The sequence below is a fragment of the Anguilla rostrata genome, chromosome 8 (genome assembly GCF_018555375.3).
Source record: "Anguilla rostrata isolate EN2019 chromosome 8, ASM1855537v3, whole genome shotgun sequence".
In the NCBI taxonomy this organism is placed as follows: Eukaryota; Metazoa; Chordata; class Actinopteri; order Anguilliformes; family Anguillidae; genus Anguilla; species Anguilla rostrata.
In genome coordinates, this window is record NC_057940.1 from 50,503,791 (window position 1) to 50,521,095 (window position 17,305).

At 42.1% G+C, this 17,305-nt stretch overlaps 1 long non-coding RNA gene across 1 annotated transcript in view; it reads left to right on the forward strand.

The window, feature by feature from the left end:
• Positions 1–17,305, forward strand: part of LOC135261896 (uncharacterized) — a 60,457-nt gene that overhangs the window by 13,090 nt on the left and 30,062 nt on the right. The window contains exon 2 of the long non-coding RNA XR_010332058.1: positions 487–534. This is a non-coding gene — a long non-coding RNA (uncharacterized LOC135261896). The remainder of the gene's footprint in view (positions 1–486; positions 535–17,305) is intronic.

Genomic DNA, 17,305 nt, shown 5'->3' on the forward strand with positions numbered 1-17,305 from the left:
CCATCACTCATACGTGCTTACCAATTGATACAGCTAAATGGGGTAGCGAAGAACAACACAAGACATAATGCCTCCTGAAACAATGAACAACTTAGAAAGATGTTGCATTTTACAAGATGACTTAAAAGCGAAAGTAAATGAGTAAAATGCTTTCCAACAGTTTTCATTATGGATATGAATAATATACCAGCAGAAATTCTGCATTGATGCTGTGCTGCTGGTGCCTGTATGTAGCTGTATACAGTACATATATATTGGGTTATAATTAGGAATGAACACACAAAAGGAAGTACGCTTCATCAATCTTTCTTTTACTCAGGAGTGGAGGTTCAACAATGCGTGCACGTAGTGCCAAATAGGATATAGGATCAAGGTGATCACTCAGAAATGCCACTCCATGTTTGGTCAGGAATCAGCACACAAATGCTTCTTATTGGTCCAAATTCAGGAAGTCACATGGTTATCTTAATCATTTGATACTTTCAGGTTCGGTGAACTCTGGTGGTCTCTACAGGTGTACTCACAACTGTGCAGGTGAGTAAAATTACTTTACTTCAGCACATCGACAAGCTAAGTTGCTGTAATACTGCACAGCATCGAGTTATCATTGAACAATGACTGACATGAACAACATTGAACAGCTAATCTGAACCAGAGGAACTGTACTGTATGCAACGCCTGAAGCAGTGGATCTTCATGAACTGCAGCCATGAACAGAGATGAAGCTCAGATATCTCTTATGTCCTGGAATATAAATGGCCTTAAAAAAAAAAAAACAAAACAAAAAAAATATGTCGCTGACATCACAGATGTACAGAAAATCTTTCAGGAAGATGACATTGTCTTTCTTCAGGAGACTCACATTGGACCGAATGACAGAGATGTACTCAAAACATTAGTAGAATGGAAACCTTTCTTCACAGTGCATGATGCACAAAGTAAAGGAGTTGCCATCCTCATTAAAAAGTACATTGCTCATGAGATTATTGAGTCTGATGAAGATTCATATGGAAGGTACATCATAGTAAAATGTATAATACAAGGCCAGGTTTACACCCTTGTAAATGTGTACAACCATAAATCAGACAAAGTTATTTTGGAGGAACTCATACCATACCTTCAAGAGAGTGCTGAAGGAGTGTTGGTGATTGGAGGAGACTTCAACACTACTCTCAACCCGTACATTGACAAGATATCTACAGAAAAAAAGGACAACCATGCCGCTTTGCGAAGATGTGCTGAGAAATTCACCGCATCCCTCGGCCTTGTGGATGTCTGGAGAAGAATCAATCCGACAGAGAAAAAATACACTTACTCTCAAAATGATAGCAAGTCCAGGTTAGATTACATTTTCATGCAGGAAGAGTCCATGTGGCGAGTTAAAACCTGTGAGATCCTTGACACTGTAGAGTACTCGGACCATAAACCTGTCTGTCTCCAGCTTACTTCAACAGCATCAAACCTTGTTCCCCCTTTTTACACCGATGAGTTAAAGAAAACCAATTTTTTGGAGCAGAAGTCATTTTTTTTCTATGGCAATGAACGAGTCAAAAGTGTAGACATCGCAATGGTTGCAAAGTCTCTCCCTAACCCAAAACACCCAGGACCTGATGGCATTCCAGTCTCTTTCTATAAGAGTAACTCTTCCTGTCTGCCACTTTGTTTCAAAGGCCTGTTCAATGAAATGTTTGATAGCACAATAGATGATGTAGCTCAGATGTCCTTTAATCGCTCGATCCCATCTTTGGATGACACCTCCTACCACTTCTTCAATGTTGACTATTTAGTCTTGGCTACAATGCTGGCCAGACACCTGGAGAAGTATTTTAAAGACATGACACCAGAAACTAAAAAACAAAAGAAGGAAGTAGACCCAGTATCAAAAGGTCTGATAGTGATTCACCTTGAAAGAGAACAGAAGGTACGGTGGCCTTTGCTGGAGGAGGCAATAAAGGAAAGGGGTACAAAAAATCCCATTCTTCATTCCACCATCTTTGAAAAGCTGCTGAGAAGATCAGGCCAGAACCAGGACCAGGAATTCATACAGCTGCGCCGTGGCTGTCCGCTCACCCCAGCCCTGCTCAAACTGCATGTCACACACTTCATGAGCAAAGTGCAAACAGATGAACTCTTCCCATCAGGCATGACAGTAGGAACTCTCATCTACGGTGAAACAGTCATGATGAGCCTTTCATTCAAGGCCAATGAAAAACTGAAGGTAAGGTGGTCTTTGCTGGAGGAGACAAAAAGGGAAAGAAAAGATCTCATTTCTGCCATTTTTGACAAGCTGCAAGATGAGGATAAGGATGAGAATGAGCATGAGAACAAGGATGAGCATGAGGATGAGGATGAGGATGAGGATGAGGATGAGGACGAGGACGAGGATGAGGATGAGGATGAAGACGAGCAGGAGGATGAGGACAAGCATGAGAATGAGTACATGCATGTGGATGAGGATGAGCATGAGAATGAGTACATGCATGTGGATGAGGATGAGCATGATAATGAGGAAGAGGACGAGCATGCGGATGAGGAAGAGGATGAGCATGAGGATGAGGAACACGTACAACTGCGCAGTGAAAGTCCAGACACCCTAGTCCTTCTCACCATGTGTGTTGCACACTTGATGAGCAAAGTGCGAACACGTGATGGATTCTTCCTGACCAGGCCGAAAGTCGAAAATCTCACTGACCGTAAAACGGTAATGATCAGCGTTTCATTCAAATAAATAGAATGTAGCAGCTGACAAATGTTTTCCCAGAATGTCCAGACAGTAGTAAAACAGCAAAAAGGACTGCATACAGTATATGACAAAGTTGGGGTTAAAATGTTTGACAATAATTCTGGCGCATGCTCAGTCCTTTCCTTTTGGGAAGAGCCATGGCAGTTGCAGGTTTGGGTTACTTTTTAGTATAGTAGGAAATAGAGAAATTTGCAATTGTAATTTTTACATTGTTCGGTCAATATAAATGCTATTACACATTATGCCTTAACGGGGATTTTGAAATATGAGAAGTAAAAGTTAATTGATTAATTGATGTGTTGGTTTGGCTGGAGGGAGGAGCTACCAGTACCAGTACTATAGTAGCTCTGATCCCTGGCCCAAGTTAGTCTGTGGTGGGATCTCAGTGGAAAAGGTCATAGGTTATACAACAACTGAATTGTAATTTATGAAGAATTTAAGTGTTCTTGAAAGTATTTGCAACCTGAAATCTTTTGTTGTTTTTTGTTAGTTTGTGCATGTCTGTATGTTTCCGCGATAAGACGACATATCTCTGCACTGCCCACTGTAAATAAATTCCAACACCGGTTTTTTGGGGGAAAGCATCAACTTTTTAAAATTAACTTCCTGTGCCTCTTATTCGGCAATGTTTACCCTCGCTCGGGTATGGGCGTGACAGGGTTAAAAATATATGTGTGTGTGTGTGTATTTTTACTAACATAATTTATCAATATTGTAGGAGCCATTATGTTGGTTTTATAGTAATTATAATAAGAACCCCAAAAAACTATTGTGGCATTTATTTATTCTGTTCTACATTTAAGTTAAAGTTATAAAGGAATTTATTATGCATTTGTTATTTATTGTTTAGTGTGTATTAATTATTTTATGAGTGTGTCCCTCTATAGGTGGAGGGGGAATAAATTATATTTAAGATGGTGTGGTGACGCAGGCCGGAGGCGGTAGACGGGTACGAGCGGAAACGATCATTGACCGTGTTTGCACAAACCGAAGTGGACATGTGGAAGCTGGAAAAGTTTAAATGGACTTTTATATTGTTTTTGTTTATTATTGCAGTTTATGTTCATTTCATTTGTAAATAAATTCAACAAGAGCAACAACAATAATACGTTTTTATTTCAATTGCAACACGCGTCAGACAACTGCACCCAACTCCCAGTGAAGTGGATAAAAGTGGGAAAACGTTTCTGGAACATAGGAAACAAAAGGACAGAAACGGAACCTATTTTTACCACTACATTTAGTCAATGACCTGGTTCTGGATCATTTTGATGTGGATTATTGAAATAACTTGGAGAGGCTGCTTTTCGCGGGATGCATCAAACAAAGGAGAGCGTCTCGGCAGAGCTATGTGTTTCAAAGCTAAATAATTTTACGGAACATGGAATGATATCAACATAACTGGAATTGAAACTGCATTTTACAAGGTTTATTTTGAATGTATGGACACTTGAATGTATGGACACTTGAATGTTTTGTTTAGAAAACCCGATTCAGCTTGAGAAAATAATAGGGTGCGTTTGAATTAGCGCAACAAACTTAAGGCTTTGAAATTGGAATACAAGCAGTGTTTGAATGGACTACGCTAATTGAAGGAAATTAATTTTTGTTTCTACTGGAAAAGAAATAGAAATTCTTTTTGAGGAGCAGAATGGCTGACTCCGACACAGAAGTAAATGCGAGGAATGAGAAGGATTTAAATTTAAATGAAGCCACAGCGCGATTGCGTTCCTCTAGATCGGGAAAAATGTCGCATTTAACGCGAAGAATGAACATTGTTAATTCTCTCATGGCTGACAATGAGTATGTTGATGAAGTTAAGGGAAACTTGACGAAATTCAATGACATGCTTAATGAATTCAAAGGTCTTCATGTATCATACCTTCAAATGTTGAATGAAGAGGATAAAAAGGAGGATTTAAAAGGCTGGTACGAACCGAGAATTGCACAAATTAACGCCTTTCTTATAAATGTGATTAAGTGGATATCTGCCATCGAAAATCCTGATCCTCACAGTACGGTTCCTAACGTTCCTGTTTCCTCTTCTGAATTTAATTCAAGTGTTCGTCCAAATGATGAGGATCAACTGTCAGTTATTTCCTCTATCAGAAGTGACAGGTCCAGCAGATCTAGTAGATCAAAATCAAGTGTCTCATTCACAGCTTCAGCGCGCATTTGCGCAGAAGCAGAGCGCGCGGCTCTGTTGGCCAAGGCTGCTACGTTGCAAGAGAAGCACGCTCTAGAAAAACAGCAAGAGCAACTTGATCAGCAAAAGGAAGAAATTAGGAAAAGAAGAGAGACGCTAGAGATTCAAACTGAATTGGCAGCCAACACAGCGAAAATTAACTACCTCAAAAATGCCGAAACTTCTGTTGATGGGAATTGTATAGCAAATGAAATACAATCAGATGCAATGAATGCATATTATGATGCAACACTGGAGAAACAATCACCGTTGGTTGGCATAAGTGGACCAGATATACGGCCTAAACAGGGTGTTCAAGTACAGTTTCCTGTCTTGCTTAGTGAAGATACCTCTAAGCCTTCTGCTCATACTAGCAGCACTGCCCAACCACAGTCTCAGCATAGCACTCTCCAGAGTACTTTCACACAGGCCACTCAACATACATCGCAGGCAAGGGACCAAGGCACTCTTCTAACAAGCCCCCATCAGGAGTCCGTAAATCTTTTTAGCATACTTAAAAAGCAGAATGAATTGACAAACATTCTTGTAAAACAGCAGATTCTTTCTACTTAACCAAAAGGAAACCTCTCAGTTTTTGATGGAGACATTCTGCAGTATAAATCTTTCATCCACTGTTTTGAACACATGATTGAAAGAAAAACAGGCGATAACCAAGACCGGTTACATTTTCTTATTCAATACACCAGAGGACAAGCTCAGGAGCTCGTTAGAAGCTGTCAACATATGAATCCAAACAGAGGCTATCAGAAAGCAAAGACATTATTGAAGGAGCACTTTGGAAATGAATACAGAATTTCTTGTGCCTATATGGAGAAAGCCCTTAGTTGGCCTACTATCAAATTTGAGGACTCAAAGGCTTTACGGGACTTTGCATTGTTCCTTAGAACTTGTTGCAACGCCATGGAAGAACTGGAGTACATGGAAGAATTGGATACAGTTTCTAACATGAGGAACATTGTTCTTAAGCTCCCATATAAGCTCAGAGAAAAGTGGCGCGCGAAGGCGTGTGAGCTGCAATGTACTAGCAGAGTCAGAACAGTCAATCTGGTTTCGTTCATTGAGAAACAAGCTAATATAATTTCAGACCCAATATATGGCAATATTCAGAATTTGAGCTCTGCTAAGGTAAAACCTAAAATAACAGTGAATCCCAAATCAAAAGGAACCTTTGCCACCAATGTTAATGTGAAATCACACCAGGAACCTAGAGGCCCAGATATCTTATGCCTGTTCTGCAAAGGGTATCATGAACTGAAATTATGCTCTGAATTTGGAAATAAAATACACAGGGAAAAGATCGCATTCCTAAGACAGAATGGAGTCTGTTTTGGATGTTTAATGAAGGCTGGGCATGTGAGCAAAGACTGCACAGGGCGTCTTAGTTGCTCCATATGCAAGAAAAACCATCCTAGTGTACTACATATCAAGGCAGAACCGTCAGTGAAAGCCCATGTGAGTAGTGTGCAGGTGTCGCTCAGAGCTGGTGAGCATTCTGGGGCTGGTGACAAAGAGAGTAGCACAGAGTGCATGCTTTCCATTGTGCCAGTTCAGGTAAAACACTCAAAAGGAAGCAAAGTAATACATACGTATGCATTTCTTGACCCTGGTAGTTCTGCAAGCTTCTGCACAAAGAGCCTCATTAGTAAATTAAACATCACAGGGAGAAAAACCAACATCTTGCTTCGAACTATGTCCCAGGAGAAGCCTGTGAGCTCAGACGTCATCACAGGGTTAGAGGTCTCTGCTATAGATGAAAACAACTTCATTGCATTACCAGAGGTATACACTCAGAGAAGAATGCCAGTAGACACATATAGCATTCCCACCAATGATGATCTCTCTAGATTTCCTTACCTTAGTGAGGTGAACATTCTCAGAATCAAAGCCGACGTGGAGTTGTTGATTGGCAGCAATGTTCCAAAGGCTCTAGAACCATGGGAAGTAGTCAACAGCCAAAGAGATGGGCCATACGCAGTTAAAACCATATTGGGCTGGGTTGTCAATGGTCCTCTAAATGGAAGTTGCATGAATAGCTGTCCTAAAGTCACGGCAAACAGAACTTCTGTTATAAACCTGGAAGAGCTGTTGTTGCAGCAATATAACCATGACTTCAACGAAAGCTCACAGGACAAAGTTGAAATGTCCCTGGAGGACAAGAAATTCATGACTATAGCAGAAAACTCAGTCAATTTGCTAGATGGACATTATACTTTGAACTTACCTTTTTAGGAGAAAAGAACTCTTGCAAGGTCCAGATCTGACAAGCTCTCTTTTTGGTGTTCTTACGAGATTCCGACAAGAGCCTGTTGCAGTGATGACAGATATTCAGACAATGTTTCATCACACAAAGTCTCAAACAAGAGCCCAGAGCAAAATGATGTGTGACTAAATACAAGCTTTAAAGACTACACTTCGAAGACAGTCAATAAATTTGGATGATCTATGGAAAGCAGAAAGGGCCATCATTGTGTTCTGCCAAAGACAGAGATATTCAGAGGAAATGGCAAAGTTAGAGAAAACATCCTCTACTGGAAAGGCCTTCAACAGACAAAGTAGCATCTACAAGCTTGATCCAGTGCTAGAGGATGGAGTTTTACGAGTAGGAGGGAGATTGAACAAATCAGCAATGCCTGATGAGGCCAAGCGACCAATGATTCTGCCAAAGGATCATCACATTTCCACTCTGGTGCTTCGTCACATACGTGAACACCTTGGGCACGGCGGCAGAAATCACATCCTCTCACAACTCCGGCAAAAGTACTGGATTGTTAATGTTGTGTGCAGACGCATAAGAGGCAAGATGGGGGAGCAAAAGATGGCAGATCTGCCCAAGGAGAGACTGAGAGCTGATCTTCCACCATTCAGCAATGTCGGAGTAGACTACTTTGGGCCTTTTGAGGTAAAAAGAGGAAGAAGTCACGTGAAAAGGTATGGAGTCATTTTTACATGCATGTCAAGTAGAGCCATACACCTGGAAATGGCTCACTCGATGGACACTGACTCTTGTATCAATGCCTTGAGAAGGTTTGTGTGTAGGAGAGGTCAAGTCACACACATGCGATCTGACAATGGGACTAACCTGGTTGGTGCAAAAAATGAGCTGCAAAAGGCCATCTCTGATTGGAACAAAAATAAGATCCAGAAAGCAATGCTTCAGAAAGGAGTTCATTGGAGTTTTAATCCTCCTGCAGCTTCACATCACGGTGGAGTTTGGGAACGACTTATCCGCATGGTGCGACAAATTCTTTATTCCATCCTGAAAGAACAAGAACTCGATGACGAAAGTCTTGAAACTCTACTGTGTGAAGTAGAAGCCATCTTAAACAGCCGCCCTATTACCACTGTTACAGAGGATGAAAAAGACCTTGAGGCGCTGACTCCGAACCACATTCTCCTTTTAAAGACTCATCCTGTTTTCCCTCCTGGATTGTTCCAGAAGTCTGATTTGTACATTAAACGACGTTGGAAACAAGTTCAGTACCTGGCTGACTTGTTTTGGAAAAGATGGACTCGAGAGTATTTACCATTATTACAAGAGAGACAGAAATGGTTTATTGAAAAAAGAGGATTCCAGAAAGGGGATGTCGTAATGGTGGTCGACAGCACAGCTCCTCGTGGATCCTGGCCTCTTGGAAAGATACTCGAAGTCCAGCCTGACTCTAAAGGACTAACAAGAGCTGTTACACTCAAGACTAAGACTGGAGTCTTGGAAAGACCAGTGACAAAGCTCTGCCTGCTTCTTGAAGGCTCAGAGGTCACTGAATGAAGATTGACCTGCTTGGCAACACATAAAGATGAGTACCACATTGTACACACTCATTTCTTGATTTTTCTTTAATGTTTAGAATACATGTTTAGAACGGCTGCTTATATAGTATTTCTGTTTGTAATTGTTGCATAGGCACACAATTAGGGGCCGGTCTGTAGGAGCCATTATGTTGGTTTTATAGTAATTATAATAAGAACCCCAAAAAACTATTGTGGCATTTATTTATTCTGTTCTACATTTAAGTTAAAGTTATAAAGGAATTTATTATGCATTTGTTATTTATTGTTTAGTGTGTATTAATTATTTTATGAGTGTGTCCCTCTATAGGTGGAGGGGGAATAAATTATATTTAAGATGGTGTGGTGACGCAGGCCGGAGGCGGTAGACGGGTACGAGCGGAAACGATCATTGACCGTGTTTGCACAAACCGAAGTGGACATGTGGAAGCTGGAAAAGTTTAAATGGACTTTTATATTGTTTTTGTTTATTATTGCAGTTTATGTTCATTTCATTTGTAAATAAATTCAACAAGAGCAACAACAATAATACGTTTTTATTTCAATTGCAACACGCGTCAGACAACTGCACCCAACTCCCAGTGAAGTGGATAAAAGTGGGAAAACGTTTCTGGAACATAGGAAACAAAAGGACAGAAACTGAACCTATTTTTACCACTACAAATATTATCCATAGTTCACAGTTACTGAATAATAACATTGTAGTTTAGATGGGAGGGGGCCTGGACTAGTGAAGGAGTTCTGCCCAAGCTCTCTCTCAGAACCAGGAAATCTAACATTATTGGCCTTATTTGGGAGACCAGTGTACATAAAAAATGATGATTGGCTGAGCTGAATGCAAACACCAAGTGATGTGATATGACTGTTATAAATGCCCAGAGGGACTGCCCCTCCGTGGAAATTGGACATGCATCTTTGTTGTGTGAACTGATTCCACTTCTGCAAAATAAAGAAAACTGATTATTTACAGTTTACAGACCTGCTTCTACTAACTCCTGGAGTCTTACAAAAAACAATGCTGAGGAGAATGAATTGTGCAAACAATTATTTGGTTCTCCAATTTCCTAAATTTCTGTAAAAATGTATTCACAAAGAGATGGTTAAAAAAACTCACAAATTCATAACGAGATGGATAACTCTCCTCATTTTTATCATTTCCATACAAGTCATTGATTACACTTGAAAAACACAACAAACTCATCTTCTGACTTGCTTAAAAATATACTGCCAAATATAATATTGATATGTATTTCAATAATTATATATTTCTTAATCCCCCCCCCCACCCCCCCCACCCCCCAAATTGGTGTAATGTGCAGGGGGGTCAATGGCAGATACTTCTTTAGACTTGATTGAATGAAAGCAAAAGCATAATTAAAAACTGTGTGTGTATATATATAAATACACATACTGCATAAACTTCACATGCACATTGAACATTGGTCTGTGCCATTAAATAATACTGAGGCGCCATCTAGAGGCCAGCATTGAACTGCAGGCTGTATGAAGATACAGTGTGGAAGTGTGCACTTCCTGTGTTTACAACTGGAGGTCTGTGGGCCACAGAGGGTTTGTGAAGGTACCACCGCGGATCTGAGATCACACCCTCTACTCCACCTCTGGGCCTGGGTGGGGGTCCATGGATCAGAAATGGCTGAAAACCCCCAATATACACAGTGTGCTCTCATAATGGTTTCCAGTAGGGCTGGATTGTCCCTGCAGACCAAAAAAAAAGTGACAGAAAGTAGGATATACTCCCCACAGACTTGAGGATCAGTATTCATATGTGTCAACTGGCACATGTGCGCATAGCACTGATGAGTCAAATTCATATGGAGTATGTGACATGTTCTCAAAGACCCCATTTTCACCTGGTCATTTCAAATGACTTCTTTCTAGATTGAATCTGAATAAGACTTAACCACATTGCATTTAGACTTGGTAGTCAGATACATCTTTGGTTAGCCAAATTGAAATTCGATTGCTGTCTGCATGTAAAATGCAAAACCTGACCAACCCACTTCCTGTTTTCTTCCGCCTCTCGAAGAACAAAATGGTAGCCGCTTCCAAAACAGCAAGTTTTATGGCATTTTTCAGTTTCTTGAAATTAAGGAAAGATGTCATATCCGACAGACAACATACAACAGAATATGGCTGTCCTCCCTGGTTGCAGCCATAGCAAAGTTTGATTTCTGTAACTACTCTTATAGTAGGTTTGTTCTGAAAAGAATTATCCTTCCATATTGCTACTAAGAATAATTTCAAGCAATGCATCTTGAGAGAATTCACATGTGCATTTTGATGTGGATAACCCCGGTCAGAATATAATCCAGATGCTCAAGATGCATAAAACGACCATGTGTAAATGACACAGAACCAGTCATATGTATTACTGTACATGTCCCACGTTCCCCAAGGCCCCAAAGCCACAGACATACGTGTTACATGGATGACATGCAGTCCTGTGCTGTTAGGGCATGTTTGGCTTCTATACACTTGGACATGTCTTTGTAAAAAAGAGGTCAGATCAAACACATTACAGCACACACTCTTACAACAACCACGTTTATTGATTACATTCACCTCATTGAAAAGAAGGAACCTGACTACTGACAAATCTTCACAGAAGACAAATAGTTCTTCACTAAAATGTGAAAAGAAAGTACAAAAATATTTCCCCCCCCACACGTATACATACACATCTTTTTATCTCCAACAAGCTTATGAAAACCTACTCAAAAAACAATTGTGCGACAATGACGTGGTTGTACAGTTGGTAATGAAACCAGATAAAGGTTGGATTGTTCCAGAAGAGAGCATACTGGGTCCTGCAAGCTTGGGAGTTTCTCAGTGACCTGTTAATATGAACCAAGGGAGGTATAGACATACAGCAGTAAGTATCTGTGCATACATATGCTCTAGATGGAAGTTTGATCCTGGTGGATACATGTAGCCTCACAGGACTTGCATTTTCCATTCAGTTATACAGTAGCTTGTGATGTCACTGTCTGGAGGCAGGTTCATCCCAGGTCACCAGCTATGGCAGTTAGCAAGGCTCATACAGTACAACATACAGTGAGAAGCAAACCCCGGGGTCAGGGATTACCGTTTATTTGGGTTTTTAGTCCAGAGGACCTGAGTCTTTGGGTGCAGACGGGACTACATTTTTATCCAATTAGCAAGCACCATTTTCCCGAGAGACTTACAAAATCAAGTGAATGCAGGGCTGTGTGAGTCATCACAGGCTGTACGCCATGCTCCATAAAGCTTGTTCACAACATGTCATCTTTTTTCAGCTCCCTGCTGCCCTACTCCAGACGCTCTGCGAATATCCGGTGCACAGTGTGAGCTGACGTGGGGAGGTTTTCACTCCAAACTTCTCACCTTATTAGTCCTGCCAGTGAGGTTGCAAACCCTTCTCTCTGGCACCCCCTGTCCACAAAATAAGAGAATGTACAAACAGGAGCAGAGAATCAGCTCAGTACAGGGGCTACAGTTTCTTTCACAGATTCTCTTATTACAGCCTTTTCTGCCATCTGGAGTAAAAACCAAGGTACTGCACTGTCACTACTTTCTTAAACTGGAACCCTTCATCCATTGAAAGCTATGCATTCCTAGAATCCTTCTGATATGTGTTGACCATTGGAGGAGTCCAACACTGAGGCAGGCCCCAGAAAATCCAGTTATGTAGTGGAATGCACTTCAAAGAATGTCATATTGGATTTGAAATAAGGCAATAGACATGAGGTTAAGGTGAAGACTCTCTGCTCTAATTTGAGGACATTTACACCCACATTGGGTGATCTGTGTAGGAAGTCAAACCTTTTTATATGTAGTCAAACCCCCCCACATCCATATTTTCGGGTACTGGAAGTAATTTGACAATTGGCTGCACAGTTGTTTCTTGGCCGACTGTGTTGTGGCATTCATTTTGCATTTGGAGTCTGTTGCTGTTGTCTCTCTAAATGAGGACCAAAGAAGTGTCAATGCCTATAAAGCAGGTCATCATGAGGCTGGAAAATCAGACTAAGTCAATCAGAGACATTCCTCAAAATATTGGGTGTCTCAAAATCAACTGTTTGAATGCTTGTTATGAAGCCGGAACGTACTGGTGAGCTCACCAAAAGCAAACAACATGGTAGACCATGAAAGACCACTGCAGTGGATGACAGAATACTTTCAGCTGTGAAAACTCCTTTTCGTCTGTTGAAGAGATCAAGAACACTCTCCAGGACGTAGGCCTAGATGTTTCAAAGACTATCATAATGGGATGACGACGCAAGCATAACCTCAAAGAGCTTCCTCCCTATGCTTGCATGTTCTCACATGGTTTCCCAGGTTTCCTCTGGGTATTCCCACACACCAAAAAAAAACAGCCAACTGCTCCCACGAAGCTAGGATGGGGGTCAAATGCTGACCCATCCTAGCTTCCCCACAGGGATCAATAAAGTACAATTTAACCAACTTCAAACTGACTAAACATAAAGACCAGAAAGAGTTAGAGAGTTAGTTTGCTTAAAAACGAACAGATGAGACAAGTGTTAACTTTTATGAAAGTGATGGAAAGAAAGGAAAGAAGCTGCTCATGATGCAACCCCCCCCCCTCCCATATGTGAAAAAGGGGGGATGAGGGGCTATGTATAAGAAGTGCTGTCATCTCTACATGTTGAGACCTGAATGTAATAAAATATGCTTTAATAAAAGCAGAGAATCTGCGCTTTAACCACATATGAATTGATTACAAATCTAAAATTAAGGAGTACAGAGCCAAATCAAGGAAAAATATGGCTTTGTCCCAAACATCATGGAGATCACTATATATACAGTACAGGGCAAAAGTATTAGGCCTCCTGTATGTTTACAAAAAAAATAATTTAGGTAGAATAGAATTCAGTTAACACTGGCTGATTTATTAAATAACAAACCAAAGAACAAACACTTTTTTCAATTCCTACTGACTCTAACATTATTTTTTAATCTAACTTTTATTTACCCAGGGTAGGTTCGCTGAGCACGGATGCTCTTTTGCAGGAACACCCTGCTTCACACTCATACACATTCACGCCTGGGAGCTGCCCAGTACAACCACAATCCTCTATTGTTGGCCACTGAGCGGCTCCACTGGAGGGAGAGAACATTTTTTAGCCAATTAAATCAGGGGATGATTAGGTGGCGAGAGCCAGATCTGGGATTTTAGCCAGGGCACTGAAGGACCCCCTACAGAATGCGTGGTGGTATGGCTTCTGGCCAAAAAGGTTAGTTTTACTTTGGCAGATGCACATCCTTTTAGACAAGCAGATTGTAGTCGCCGTTTCACTGCAGTCAGGGAAACCGGTTTCTCTCTGGTTGCATTGAGTTCTTCCTGTAGTTGTGGTGCATTTTTACGACCGTTTCTTTTGCTGGACTTCACAGGATATTCCTCTTCTGCCTCTGATGTTATCCTTCTTCTCCCTGATCTTCTCCTGCTGACACCACAGCCCGTCATCCGGACCTTCCCGAAACATCCATCCATCCATCCATCCATTACCTATACCTGCTTATCCTGAGCAGGGTCGCAGGGGGTGCTGGAGCCTATCCCAGCATGCATTGGGCGAGAAGCAGGAATACACCCTGGACAGGCCGCCAATCTATTGTAGGGCACACACACCATTCACTCACATACTCATACCTATGGGCAATTTAGGGTCTCCAATCGATCGGCCTACCTGCATGTCTTTGAACTGTGGGAGGAAACCGGAGTACTTGGGGGAATCCCACGCGGACACGGGGAGAACATGCAAATTCCACACAGAGAGGCCCCAAGTCAATATATATAATGTTTATATATAATAATATCAATGTATATGTAACAGATGTTTTATTACATTTGCACATGCCCATAAACGTTCAAAGCAGGCTAGCACCCATTGGTCCATTTCCAGCATCTGTCAATTTCAAACAGTGACTTTTGAAGGCCGATCTGGCCAGTCTGCTCAGAAGGCTGCAGCTGTTTGTAGATTTCCATGGAGCCAAAACCTGAAATGCCTCCAGTGCTGAATTTATTCATTGATCCTAGATTGGTCACCGATGGTTCATCTGTAATTCAGTTTCCCTTATATAATAGTGTGTACACCGTAATCCTTTGCACACAGTAATGACGATGTGCGATAGATTACCGAGTCTGTTTCAGGACCGTCCAACATGAGTAAACATTTTTATCCGCTTCTGAGCTGCTGCATACATCACAATTCATAATTATTCCATACCCATCAAACATCTCGGACAAGAAAACGTTGCCATAAAGGTATGAAAAATTTAGAGAATTTGATCCACCGTGTCACCTGTCAGTAGAACATGAAGTTCTGCACCCTGACCACATGGGTGCGCTGTAAAACCGTTCTAGCCACGATTTTCATACTTTGCTTCTCTCTGCCAGGAAATAAGAACAGCGCTCTGGCAAAAAAAGAGGATCAGTACAGGGCAATCTTGTTTACAGCCCCTTCTGGACACGCTAACTAGTGTGCCCCAAATTAGCACCACACGGTCCGTTCAGTGCCAGTTTTGAGGTTGACTTCAAGCGCAGACTAAAGACTCATCTCTTCAAGCTGCACCTCTCCCCACCCCTCCCTAGCCTATAGTTTAGGCTAATGTGATCACGTTAGTTTTTATTTGGCAGGATTGTTTTTGTCTGATTCTGATTAGGCAAATGTGATTTCAGTGCTAATTTGTACTTGGCAGGATTGTTTGTTTGTTTGCTGAACAAGTTACCCTACAGGGTTGGAGTCCTGATCTATCTGGTCACTTCTGGCACTACGGTCTTTACTTCACTCTAGTGTGTTTCTTTTGCACCTTGAACTGATGGATTGGACAATCACCACCTAAAGATCAACCCGGGTAAGACGGAGCTAATCTTCATTCCCGCCCTAACCTCTCCCCTCATTGATTTTTCCATTTCCCTAGGGAACACTTTGGTGCCGATGTCACCCTGTGCCAAGAATCTTGAAGTGGTGATGGACAACAGGCTGTCCCTCTCCAAGAACATCGCAGTGGTAAGTCGGGCGTGCAGATTCTTCCTGTACAACATCCGGAGAATCCGCCCCTTTCTCACCACCTACTCAACCCAGCTCCTGGTTCTAGCAATGGTACTATCCTGCCTGGACTATTGCAACTCTCTTCTGGCTGGCCTACCGGCATCTGCCACCAGACCCCTGCAACTCATTCAGAATGCTGCAGCTCATCTGGGCTTCAACCTCCCCAGACACTCCCACATCACCCCCCTGCTCACTACCCTCCACTGGCTGCCTGTTATAGCTCGCATCAAATTTAAAACATTGGTCCTAGCATACCAGGCAGTCAAGGGATCAGCCCCAGCATACCTCCACAAGATCTTCAAACCCTACATGCCAGCCAGACCCCTCCGTTCAACTACCTAAGGAGGCCTGGCACCTCTCCCTCTTCGCACTTGCGCTTCCCAGTCACGTCTCCTGTCTGTTCAGGATCTGATTTGCAAATAAAATTGACTGTAATGCAAAGTCTCTGATAACCAACTGCTAGGAAGGACAAATGAGTTCACGGCTGTGGAATCTTCATTTGTGTAAAGCTGTGGGTCTTGCAGGTGCGTTTTATTTGACATTCAAAGCAAGGAAATGTGGAAAATCTCACTACGATATGCTTCAGGGAGCTCACTCGCACTCAAGAGCCAGGCTGGCCTTAGGCCAAGGTATTGGCCAGGTGATGAGTGGTGCCTGGTTTCCTCCAGACGTGACATTTGTCATTGTGGCCAAAGAGTTCAATCTTGGTTTCATCAGACTTGTTTCTCATGGTCTGAGAGTGCTCTAGGTACCTTTTGGCAAACTCCAAGCGGGCTGTCGTGTGTCTTTTACTTACATTACAGGCATTTGGCAGATGCTCTTATCCAGAACAACGTACAACAAAGTGTATAACCATAACCAGGAACAAGTATGACGAAAACCCTAGAGAGAAGTATCGGTCCAAGTGCAGGGAACAACCGCATGGTTCAATTTGGACCCTGAAGGTTAAACTGATTAACACTAACACAACGAGAACGGCAACAACGCAGTCTATGGAAAAAAATACAAGCAGTATTTAAGACAGGTGCATTAACTAAGTCACCTACGAAACAGCTACCTAGTTACAACCCTAAGCTTAGTCATTTAATAGATTACAGGGAGGTAGGGAGGGATGGGGAGAGGTGCAGCCTGAAGAGGTGAGTCTTCAGTCGTCGATTGAAATGGGTCAGTGTCTCAGCTGTTCTGACCTCCATGGGGAGGTCATTCCACCATCGTGGGGCCAGAACAGACAGGAGACGTGTTCTGGAAGTGCAGGTGCGAAGAGGGGGAGGTAGCAGAACGGAGGGATCTGGCTGGCATGTAGGGTTTGAATATCTTGTGGAGGTATGCTGGGGCTGAACCCTTGACTGCCTGGTATGCTAGGCCCAATGTTTTAAATTTGATGCGAGCTAACAGGCAGCCAGTGGAGGGTAGTGAGCAGGGGAGTGACATGGGAGTGTCTGGGGAGGTTGAAGACCAGACAAGCTGCAGCATTCTGAATGAGTTGCAGGGGTCTGGTGG